Raw genomic sequence first — 10,189 nt, forward strand, 5'->3', positions numbered from 1 at the left:
ATAACATATAGAATCAAACAAATAAGGAAATGGGTAGCAGATGGGGGAACCATCTTCCCGCTGCTGGAGGGAGGAGAAGGTTTGAATGACCCCGTGGGACTCGACTAGAGTTGGGGGCATTTGCATGAGCCCATGTTTACCTTCCCATGAGGACAGGCGACTGTATTGGAAGTGTTCACGGATTTTTGACACACACTGGTGAGCCCAGATATATGTATTTCTTGCTCTGTCAGCCGGGAGGACATAGAAAAAGACTTGCCCTATTTCCGAGGTGGAGGTTGTACACAGAGACTCCCTTCCAGAGAGTGCGGTGTAGAAAGAGGGAAAGAAGGACTGCTGGGTGGGGAGACGTGACAGGGACTGCCGCGGCCATCTCCACATTGTCAGGGGTAAGTCGTGTTCATAGACGTACCACTGATGGCTTCGGGTGAGAAGGGCATGTCACCGCTGGTCTTCCTCCCACAGACCCGTAACCCCAGTCTAAGGTCAAGACGAACATCAGACAGATCGTAAATGAGGGTCATTTTACAACATACCTAAACAGTACTTATCCCAACTGTCATTGTCATCAAAAACAAAGTCTGAGGGGTGCCTGGGTGGCTCAGGGGGTTAAAGCCTCTGCCTTCGGCTCAGGTCATGATCTCAGGGTCCTGGGATCGAGCCCCGCATCGGGCTCTCTGCTCCGCAGGGAGCCTGATTCCTCCTCTCTCTCTGCCTGCCTCTCTGCCTGCTTGTGATTTCTCTCTGTCAAATAAATAAAATATTAAAAAAAAAAAACAAAAAAACAAAGTCTGAGAAACTGTGATAACCAAGAGGGATCTAAGGAGACTCATAATGTAATGTGGCATCCTGGGTGGGACGCTGGACAGAAAAGGATGTTAGGGAGATTAAAGAAATCCAAAGAGCATATAAGCGTTCCTTCCTAGTAATGTATCAACATGGGCTCATTAATTGTGATCAATACGCCATTCTAACAGAAGGCGTTAGTAGTGGGGGAAATGGGATGGGGTGTGGAACTCTACTGTGATGCAATGTTTTCTGTAAATCTAAACTACCTTATAAAGATTTATTTATTTATTTATTTGAGAGAGAGACAGTGAGAGAGAGCATGAGAGGGGAGAAGGTCAGAGGGAGAAGCAGACTCCCCAGGGAGCTGGGAGCCTGATGTGGGACTCAATCCCTGGACTCCAGGATCATGACCTGAGCCTAGGGCGGTTGCTTAACACACTGAGCCACCCAGGTGCCCAAATCTAAACTACCTTTTTTTAAAAAAAATTTTATTTATTTATTTGACAGAGATCACATGTAGGCAGAGAGGCAGACAGAGAGAGAGAGAGGAGGAAGCAGGCTCCCCACTGAGCAGAGAGCCTGATGCGGGGCTCAATCCCAGGACCCTGGGATCATGACCTGAGCCGAAGGCAGAGGCTTTAACCATGGAGCCACCCAGGCGCCCCTCCAAACTACTTTAAAACAAGAAAGTTACTTTTTAGAAATGAGATATGTCATCAGAAAAGTGGGGGGAAGCCTCCCTTGCCATCTGAGCAGGGAGCAGCACGAGTGTGGGGTAACAGGGGGAGTCAAACAAGACATTAAAGACTGAGTCGACTCAGCTTGCTCTGTCTTCCTGGGTGTGATGGGCTGTGGGGGTGGATCCCGCCACCTTGTTTCTCACACGTTGGTGATCTCTTTTCTTCCCCAGCTCCCAGTGGGCGCTGCTGTGTGCCCGCTGCTGTGTGCCTGCTCCCTGGTCACCTGCTGGCTTCCCAGGGTCGCCGTCTTTGGATTCTGGGGACTTCGGGGACACCGGATTCGAAGAAGTGAGCTCTACTGGGATCCCTTTCCATCCTAGTACTGCTCCTCTCTCCGCCCAGCTGGGAGCTCCCCGAGGGCAGGGACCCTGTCCTCTCTCTGTGCCAGAGCTGGAACCGAGGGTGCCCATTAAACAAACTGTCATGAAGTGAATGTCCCTGAGCTCACAGCCATAGGACAGGACTCTATCATCAGATCACTTAGAAAGGATCACCCTTGTCAGCCCTTGCCGGCCTTTCTCTGACAGCAAGGAGGACCAGAGAGAGGACGTCTTGGGCCAGAGAGAGGATGTCTGAGCACCCTCCCGCCCTTGCCCATCCCCACGTGGAACCAAGAAAGGGCAGGTCTAGGCTCACACTCAGCCACTAACGGATCTGTAGCAAGAGCAGCCTCGGCGCTTTGAAAGGACTTACCTTCAATTTGTAGCAAGTGATACCGGTTTTCCCCTTAGAACAACAACATCACGTTTCCTTTAAATGTGTGCCTGCTCCTTGGGCTCCCTTTACATGTGTTTTAAATTTTAAAACAATCTCAGACTTAGAGAAAAGTTGCAAGAATGAAATAAAGAATCCCCGGATACCTGTCATTACTGGCTGTCCCCCAGGGTTGCTATTTTATTGCTTTATCTCCCCCTCCCCCGACACAGCCCCCTCCCCCCATGCAAAGATGACTTTTTTTCTGAACCAATTAAATGGAGGTTGTCTCTTTACTCCTAAAGCTGTCAATACTTTCGTGTGCATTTCCTAAGAGCCAGAATATTTTCATGCATAACTACAGCTCACATACAAAATCAGGGAGTTAACCCTGATACAACCCTATCTGATCAGCAGACCTCATTCGCATCTCACCGTCTGCCCCAGTGATGTCCTTTACAGGAAAAGGAAACCCCAGATCACACCTCGTTTTCAGTTGCCAGATCTCCTTAGCTCCTTTGGTCTGAAATAATTCCTGGATCTTTGTAGTTTGGGATATTAGCATTTTTGAAAAGCACATACCAGGTATTTTGTAAGATGGCTAAATATTTCTTCTACAATACACTTAAGTTAAAAAAAAATATGAATCCATCTATAGAAAAACTACAGGCACACCTAGGATATATGGTAGGTTAATTCCGGACCACTGCCGTAAGGTGAATCTTGAAATAAAGAGAGTGCAATGAGCTTTTCGGTTTCCTAGTATATGTAAAAGTTATGTTTATGCTACACGTGGTCAGTTAAGTGTGCCTCAGAATGATGTCTAAAAAAAAGCTGGGGTGCCTCTGGCAAGTTCTGAAAATGCGATAACAATAAAGTTTGCTGCATGGATCGACCCTTCATCACTAGAACACTTCTGGTTCACCGTGAGCTTGTTTATTGCCAAATTTGAATATTGTCTCGTCTCAGGGACCAGGGGGGAGGGAGGAACGGGAGAGAGATGGGAAGTGGCTGGTCGGTGGAACAATCAGGACACACACAACACGTATGGATAAGTTCACTATCTTACGTGGGCACGGCTCATGGGAGCCCCAGAGCAATTCTCACGGTCACATCGAAGGTCACTGATCATAGGTCCCCGGAGCAATGATCCCAATAATGAAATACTGTGAGCACTACCAACACGCGACACAGAGATACAAAGGAAGAAAATGCTGTTAGCCAAGGGGGGCTGAGGGGCTTGCTCGATGGAAGGTCGCCACAGGGCTTCGATTTGCAGGAAACGCGGTATCTGCAAAGCGTGATAAAGCAAAGCGCGATACAAGGAGATATGCCCGGATTCAGTAACCAAGGAGCTAATGGTCTGCTGATAAAGCGAAACCATGAAGACACATGGAAAACTGAGGTTTGAGAAAAGTTGGTTTCCATCAACTTCATCCACCCCCTGGCTCCTTCCTCATCCCACTGGGTTCGACTGTGGATCAAGTGATGAGACAGAAGTTACTCTGCTGGACAGGAATCTGCCTCGGGGGGTGGGGTGCAGGGCATGGGGGGGTGGGCACTGGGCTCCCTTCTGGGGGCTGGTCAGCGGCTGGGAAGAGGGCAGGAGCCCGGAGGTGGGCGGATCTCAGCGGCAGGGGGCACTGGACACACAGCCCATAACACTGAGAACGGAGAAGGAAGCCCGATGAGGCAGCTGGACAACTTGAACGTGGCCGGGAGAGATGAGTTTTCTGGAACCAGGGGGAATGTAGCTCAGGATTTTCACTGGGCAGCTTCAGAGTCAATGCTGCTGCCTCACCCCACACTCTGGAGTGTTCCCCAGCAGCCAGGGGAGCAGGACAGCCTGGCTACCACGGTCTCGCACTAGTTGCCGGGGACGGTGCCCTGGGGACAGAAGGTCAGATGGCCTTGCATGATCTGAGACCCTACAGGGGCTGTTCTTGCCCCAGGGGGAGTGTGGGCGTGAGGGGGGGGGGGCTCCTGTGGGTTCCCAGGAAGGGGGAGGCTTGAAGGGGCCCGCAGGAAATAGAGCCAGCTGCGGGAAGTCGGGGCGCTGGTGCAGAAGGGGCTGCAGGTTTGGGGGAGAAGAGGGAGGCTGTCCTGGACAGTATCGCTGTGTCTCAGTCACGCAGGAGGATTGGGGGGGTGAGGACTCCAGCTACCTTAGTGTCTCTTCCTCAGATGACAGCAGCCCCCACCAGCCTCCACGCCAGGCCTGGGGGTCTGGGTGAGGCCCACAGGAGGGGTGGCCGTGCCTCAAAGGGGAGGCTCTGGAGGGAAGTAGGACCCCTGCCCCTGTCTTTCAGAGGGGCAGTGGAGTGTGGCTCACAGACCTATGGCGGAATGTGTTTGTGAGCACAGACGTGGGTTGTTTTTCTCTCGCTGCTGTGAGGGACTGGAGGGGATGAGGACCAGGGGGATGGAGGGTGCAGGAGACCCCACAGGCAGAGGGGGTTGCTCAGAAGGCAGTGAAGTTCCCGGAGGACGACTCCTCCCCTGCCCGGGTGGGCAGGAGGAGCCGGAAAGAGCACCTGCCTTCAGCCAGGACAGGACTGGGGTCCCGTCGGTGGGGGGGATGGGACAAACCCTCTCTAAGAGAAGTTGCTTAACAATTGTTCCTGCGCCTCTAGCCCGTCCCTGTCATTCTCCAGCCTTCTACTTGTCCATCTTCCTCCCTTTTCTCCTTCCTGCCTACGTGCGGGAGCCCCTACTGACGGGCCTTCCTCCGGGTCCTAGCTGGGTGGCGTGAACAAGCTCCGTGACTTCTCTGGGCTTCACTTTTCTTCCCTGGAAGGAGAGGGACTATCTTGTTGCTCTGAGAGCCCTTGAGATCGAAGTGACCCTGCATGGGTCAGGGACTCAGGGCAGTGCCCAGCTCCGGGGGGGTGGGGGGTGGCAGGGGATAGAGGAGGCTTTGACCTTGCTATCTCTCCCACTGTCTGTCTGCACAGCAGCACGCTGCCTCCCGCTTACCTTCCTCGCTGTCCCATCATGACCCTCTCTCTCCTCCCTGCCTCTGTCTCCCTCGTCTTTGTCTTCCTCTGCTGCTATTTCGGTCCTTCCTCGATGATGCTGGTGAGGGGTGAGCCTCTTTTCATGTCAGGATGCCAGAGCCGCGTCAAACTGGTAAACAGCTGAAGGATGTGGTGGGAGATGAACTTTCCACTGAGGCTACTTTGAACTCATCCCTTCTTCGACGGGTCTCCCCTGTTCCTCCCCGTTTTGGAGACTCCATCCCATCTTTACAAAGCCAGAATTGGGGTCCAGGGGCATGGCCAAGTGCGGTCCATGCCGAGCGGCCACGCGGGGCTCTGGCTACCTCTGCCCACCTTGGGGACTGTCGGGAGGGTCTCAGGGAGGGGTAGAAGTGGAAACAGCAGAGGGGGCGGTGGGCCGGGATGGGAACCTGAGCTGGGCTTGGCAGATGTGCCCTGGGGGTGAGGTTTCCAGTGGAAAAAGTCAGGTACCCACAGGAGATGTCCGGCCATGGCAGGGAAGCCTGAGCCCATGCCCCCGCAGAACCACCTTCGGCAGCCCGGGGAGCAGACCGGAGATGGGCCTCTGGAGGGAGAATTGTGCCCAAGCCTCCTCCTGGCCTCCACCCTCGGGCTTTCCTGGAGGTTTGGAGGATGCCATGAGTTGAGAGGTCTGAGGCATGAAGGGTATGGCCCTCCTGGCTGGGCATCGGGTCAGTAACCACAGACATGAGACTTTGGCGTGGCCCTTCCCACCTCAGGAGGCCACGTGGAGTGGTGGCCAGGGCCTGGCCACACCATGACCAGTTGCCAGCCCAGGCAGAAAACCCCGAACCTTCCTAATCCTAGGTTTCCTTAGCCCGAGATGGAGATGATGCTCACGGGGCCACTGTGAGCATTGACGCGTCAGTACCTGGAATATTCCCAGAACTGCGCCTGATGCATGGTAAGTACTGGGGGATGGGAGCTGTGTTAATGTCACGGTCATAGCATGACTGTGGCTGGAGGTGCCATGTAAGAAAGTCGTCTCCTGTGTACGTGGCCACCTGCCACCACCTTCCCCAACACCCCCCCCCACCCCAGTCCCAGCCATCAGTGCTTGGGGACCAGCCCCAACTGGTATCCCTCCAACACAACAGTGATCTTTCTAGAGAATCCGTCTCATCCAATCACTTCCCTGCCTTAGAAACTCCTCAGGATTCCCCGGCACCTGGAGGATGACGACCAAAGCCTTGGCTAAGGTTATAGACCCTCGGAGATGCTCCCCAGGGTGTTTTCCCACGTGTGGACTCCCTGTCCCTACCCCCCACGCCCAGGCTTTGGCCAACGAGCACCATGCTGGCCCATGTTGCCGCTGGGAACGCCCTTCACTCTCTTTCCTGCCCAGAGAACTCCTACTCATCCTCCAATGGCCGACTCATTTGTTCTCTCTTTTGTCCTGCTCTCCCCAGCCAACTCTGTCAGAGCTGGTGGCTTCCTCCTCTCTGTCCACACAGCCCCCTGGAGCACTGTGTCGGAGTCTCACGAGAAGCAGAGGTTGTGAGCTTGGCTAGCCTGGGGAACAAACTTTGAACGTGGCCAACATTACTTCTGATAATCCCTCAGGAGAATTCTCTGGCATGCCTTGAGAAGTGAGAAGGAGCAAGGAGCCTAGGAGTGTGGTTAGAATGTCTTTCTTTCTTTCTTTCTTTTTCTCTCTTTCTTTCTTCTTTAGTAAGCAGGGGTGAGGGGAAGCAAGAGATACGTGTGTTTGCTTGTCTTTGCATCAGAGAAACCAGACTGTTTACCTGGGGAGGAGGAAGAGCAAGGGGAGAGGACAGATGGGGGGCAGTGACAAGATTCTCATGCTCAGCATTTGTGTGCCGTTTGGAGTTTTGAACCAAGCAACTGTTTACTATTTAAAAGGAAGAAGAGGAAAGGAGGAGAGAAAGAAAGAGGAAAGAAGGGAGGAAAGGAGTGATGGAGGGTGGAAAAGAAAAAGCAGGCTCCCTGAGGAAGGCTCTGGTGTCTGAGTCTGTCCTGCTTGTATCCAACAGAGAATTCTCTCCCTCCAGCGATGGATCCCCAGATGAAGGGACAGGTTCATGTTCAAGTGCACCGTGCATGAACAAGTCGAGCTGTTAGTGACTAAAGTGGCGAGATGCCCAGGCGGTCTGGGGAAAGAGAGGCCCCCAGCTCCCACGTCCCTCCTTCCTCCGGTGTCTGTTCACTGAGGGGGACTGTGGGCTCCATTGTTCTTTCCTTTCTCTTTTGCTGCTGAGCACATACGGGGAAGGGTGTGTGGGTTAAATGTGCCCACGAGAGGCCCCCATTGTGCAGTGCGGTGTTTCCACACGGGGCTCTGGAGTTAGGCAGAAAACTTGTGCTACCTGCCCAGCTGTGTGGCTTCTGGCTGGTCACTTAGCTTCTCTGGACCTCGTTTCCTTACTTACAGGGTAGGGAGGATAATACCTTCTCTGAGAGCCCGTTTGGGGATTGTGGGAAATAACGTATGCCTGGCAGGTAGCCAAAGCTCCTCATGGCCACCATCACCGCCACCCTGGCACCCACGTACACCACAGCTGCTGGCGTCTGTGTGTCTCCCCAAGGCGAGGGCTCAGTCTCTCTCCTCTCGTGCTCCAGGGCCGGCGTAGACCATGGTCCCATAGAGGGGCCCAGATCGTGAGTTAGTCTCCATCCCTGAGCCCAGAATCCCTCTAGCCAGCGTGTCTGTGCTGTCGGTGGACAGACAGGCCGGTGTCTCCAGATCTCAGAGCGAGGTTGGGGCTCTAGCTGGGCCCAGCAGTGCAGCTCCCATGGGCACAGGAACAGGAACAGGTTTCTGCTGGAAGCACCATGGTTAATGCTCAGACTCTGAATCCAGACAGCACGGAACAGCTATCGCTTTTTAGCTGTGCAATTTGGGCATTTTACTTAACCTCTCTGGGCTTCCGTTTTCTTACCTACAAAATAGAGCCAGTATGAGAACGGACGGTCCTCAGCCTCTGCTCTTATCAGGCTGGACCACCCTTTACCGTGTGAGCTACCTGGTTTCTTGTGCTGTCTTTACTCATGCCATTTCACTGACTGGGAACGCCCTTTCCCACTGACAGCAAACTCCTATTCATCCTTTACAACCCACCTCAGACATCACTGCCCACACCCCTACCCCAGACAAAGGTCTTTCCAAATGGCCTCTCTCCAGCTGGGGCAGGGGCTCTCCTGGACCCCATTTCCTGGGCGCATTGTCTCACTGTCTTGCAGAGCCATAAAATTCCTGCAGGGCCTCCCTGCTCAGATGGAGTAACCCCCGCCCCCATGGATGTTTCTGAAATTGATTCAGCTGCCACACCCATTTAACATCTTGGTGTTTCCTTTCCTAGATCCTAGAGGCCTATTATAATGCCTGGTCTCGTAAGAGTGGAGGTGAGCACACCCGCCTAGGTTTGGGACTTCCCTGCCCAGCTCCTGTTCCCTCCCTGCTTTGGATCACAGCCAATGTCCTTGATCTCTGCCTGTCCACCTCCAGCAGAGGGTCTGGCTCCAGAAGCAATGGTCTGAGTCCCCTGGAGGCATAGAGATGGCTGGGAAAGGCCTTGTCTGTGAGCAGCCCCCATCACCCAACGCAGGGGACTGGCTCTGGCCAGTAGCCGTCAGAAAGCCCCCCTGACTTATGTGACCCTGGCGCCGCCAGGCTCCCTGGGCAAGGGAGGACTTGTCTCAGAGTCTCCCATTTTCTCTCAGACCAGTGTGTATGGGTGGAGAGGGAAGGGGAGGTGGCTTGAGAGAGAGCTCAGAAGGTGTCTCCATCTCCAGGTCTGAGCCCTGGGGGGCGGGGGAAGGAGAGGGAGGGCTGAATAGGGACTTGGTTATTAATTCTGAGTGACCTTGGACAAGTCCTTTGCCTCCCGGGCCTCTGTGTCCTCATCTGGAAAGTGAGATGCTCCCCGTGCCTCCTCAAACGGCACCAGAGCACGGACACCCCTCTGGGGATCGCTGGCTGTCTTCTCTTCTCCTCTTTCTCCCTTCAAGCAGCTTTCTCACCTCTACCGAGAGAGAACATTGATTGCTAAGCCTCTACCCCTTGCGAACAGCTGTGTGGCACCGCGGTGCCCGCCTCACAGACAGACCTCACAGCAAAGGCTCAGAGATGTCGAGTGGCTTGCCAGCGGCCACACGGGGAGGAGATGGGATTTGAACCCCGGCTGTCTGACAAAAAAGGCTGTGCAAACCGTCCTGGGACTCTGTCCTGGCCACCCCCGCCACCCCAGCACAGGTTCCTCCCCTAGGAATCCCCCCGCCTGGCTGGGGAGGGTGCAGAGGGCCAGAAGGGGGCCATCGCCGGCAACCACATCCTGTGACGGTTGCCCTGGGGAGCGCGAGCTTAGTCTCCACCTCTGGGACAGGTGAACGGAAAACGGGCCTTAATCAGCCCGGCAGGGCAGGATCCACAGCCCGGCCTCCTCCAGCACCTGCCTGCTCTGAGGAAGCCCAACCCCCAGCCCTCACCCAGAAGGCAGAGCTGGGCATTGGCCTTTGCAGCCGGGCTGAATTCCCAGCCTCAGAGCCCATGGAGGAGGACACAATCCCAATCCATCCCTGCTGTCCATATGCCCGCCTCTTGGTCAGCTCCTTCCTCCTGGCCTGGGACCCATTCTTGGCCAGGCGACTCTGGGCATAAAAATCCCCCGGCATGACCCTGTCTCTGAAACTCTTGGAGCCAGTGAGCCAGGGCCTGAGTGGGGCAGAGAAGAGGCGGTGAGCAGGCCGCTGAACGCACAGGCCTGTGAGTCCTCCTCCACCTCCTCCAGGAAGGCAGGCCCCGTGTCCTCCTGTTCCTGTGTCCCCAGCATTTTTCATGGCCCTGGGCCATGGGAGGTTTCCAGGTCCCTAACATTTCCAGCTTGATGGATAGGGCTGCCCCTATCCGACCGACACACACACACACACGCACACACACAGAGGCCTGGGCACTGTAGAAGCTCAAGAACGTGTCACTCTGCGGCCCGG

The sequence above is a fragment of the Meles meles genome, chromosome 8 (assembly GCF_922984935.1).
Source record: "Meles meles chromosome 8, mMelMel3.1 paternal haplotype, whole genome shotgun sequence".
Classification (NCBI taxonomy): domain Eukaryota; kingdom Metazoa; phylum Chordata; class Mammalia; order Carnivora; family Mustelidae; genus Meles; species Meles meles.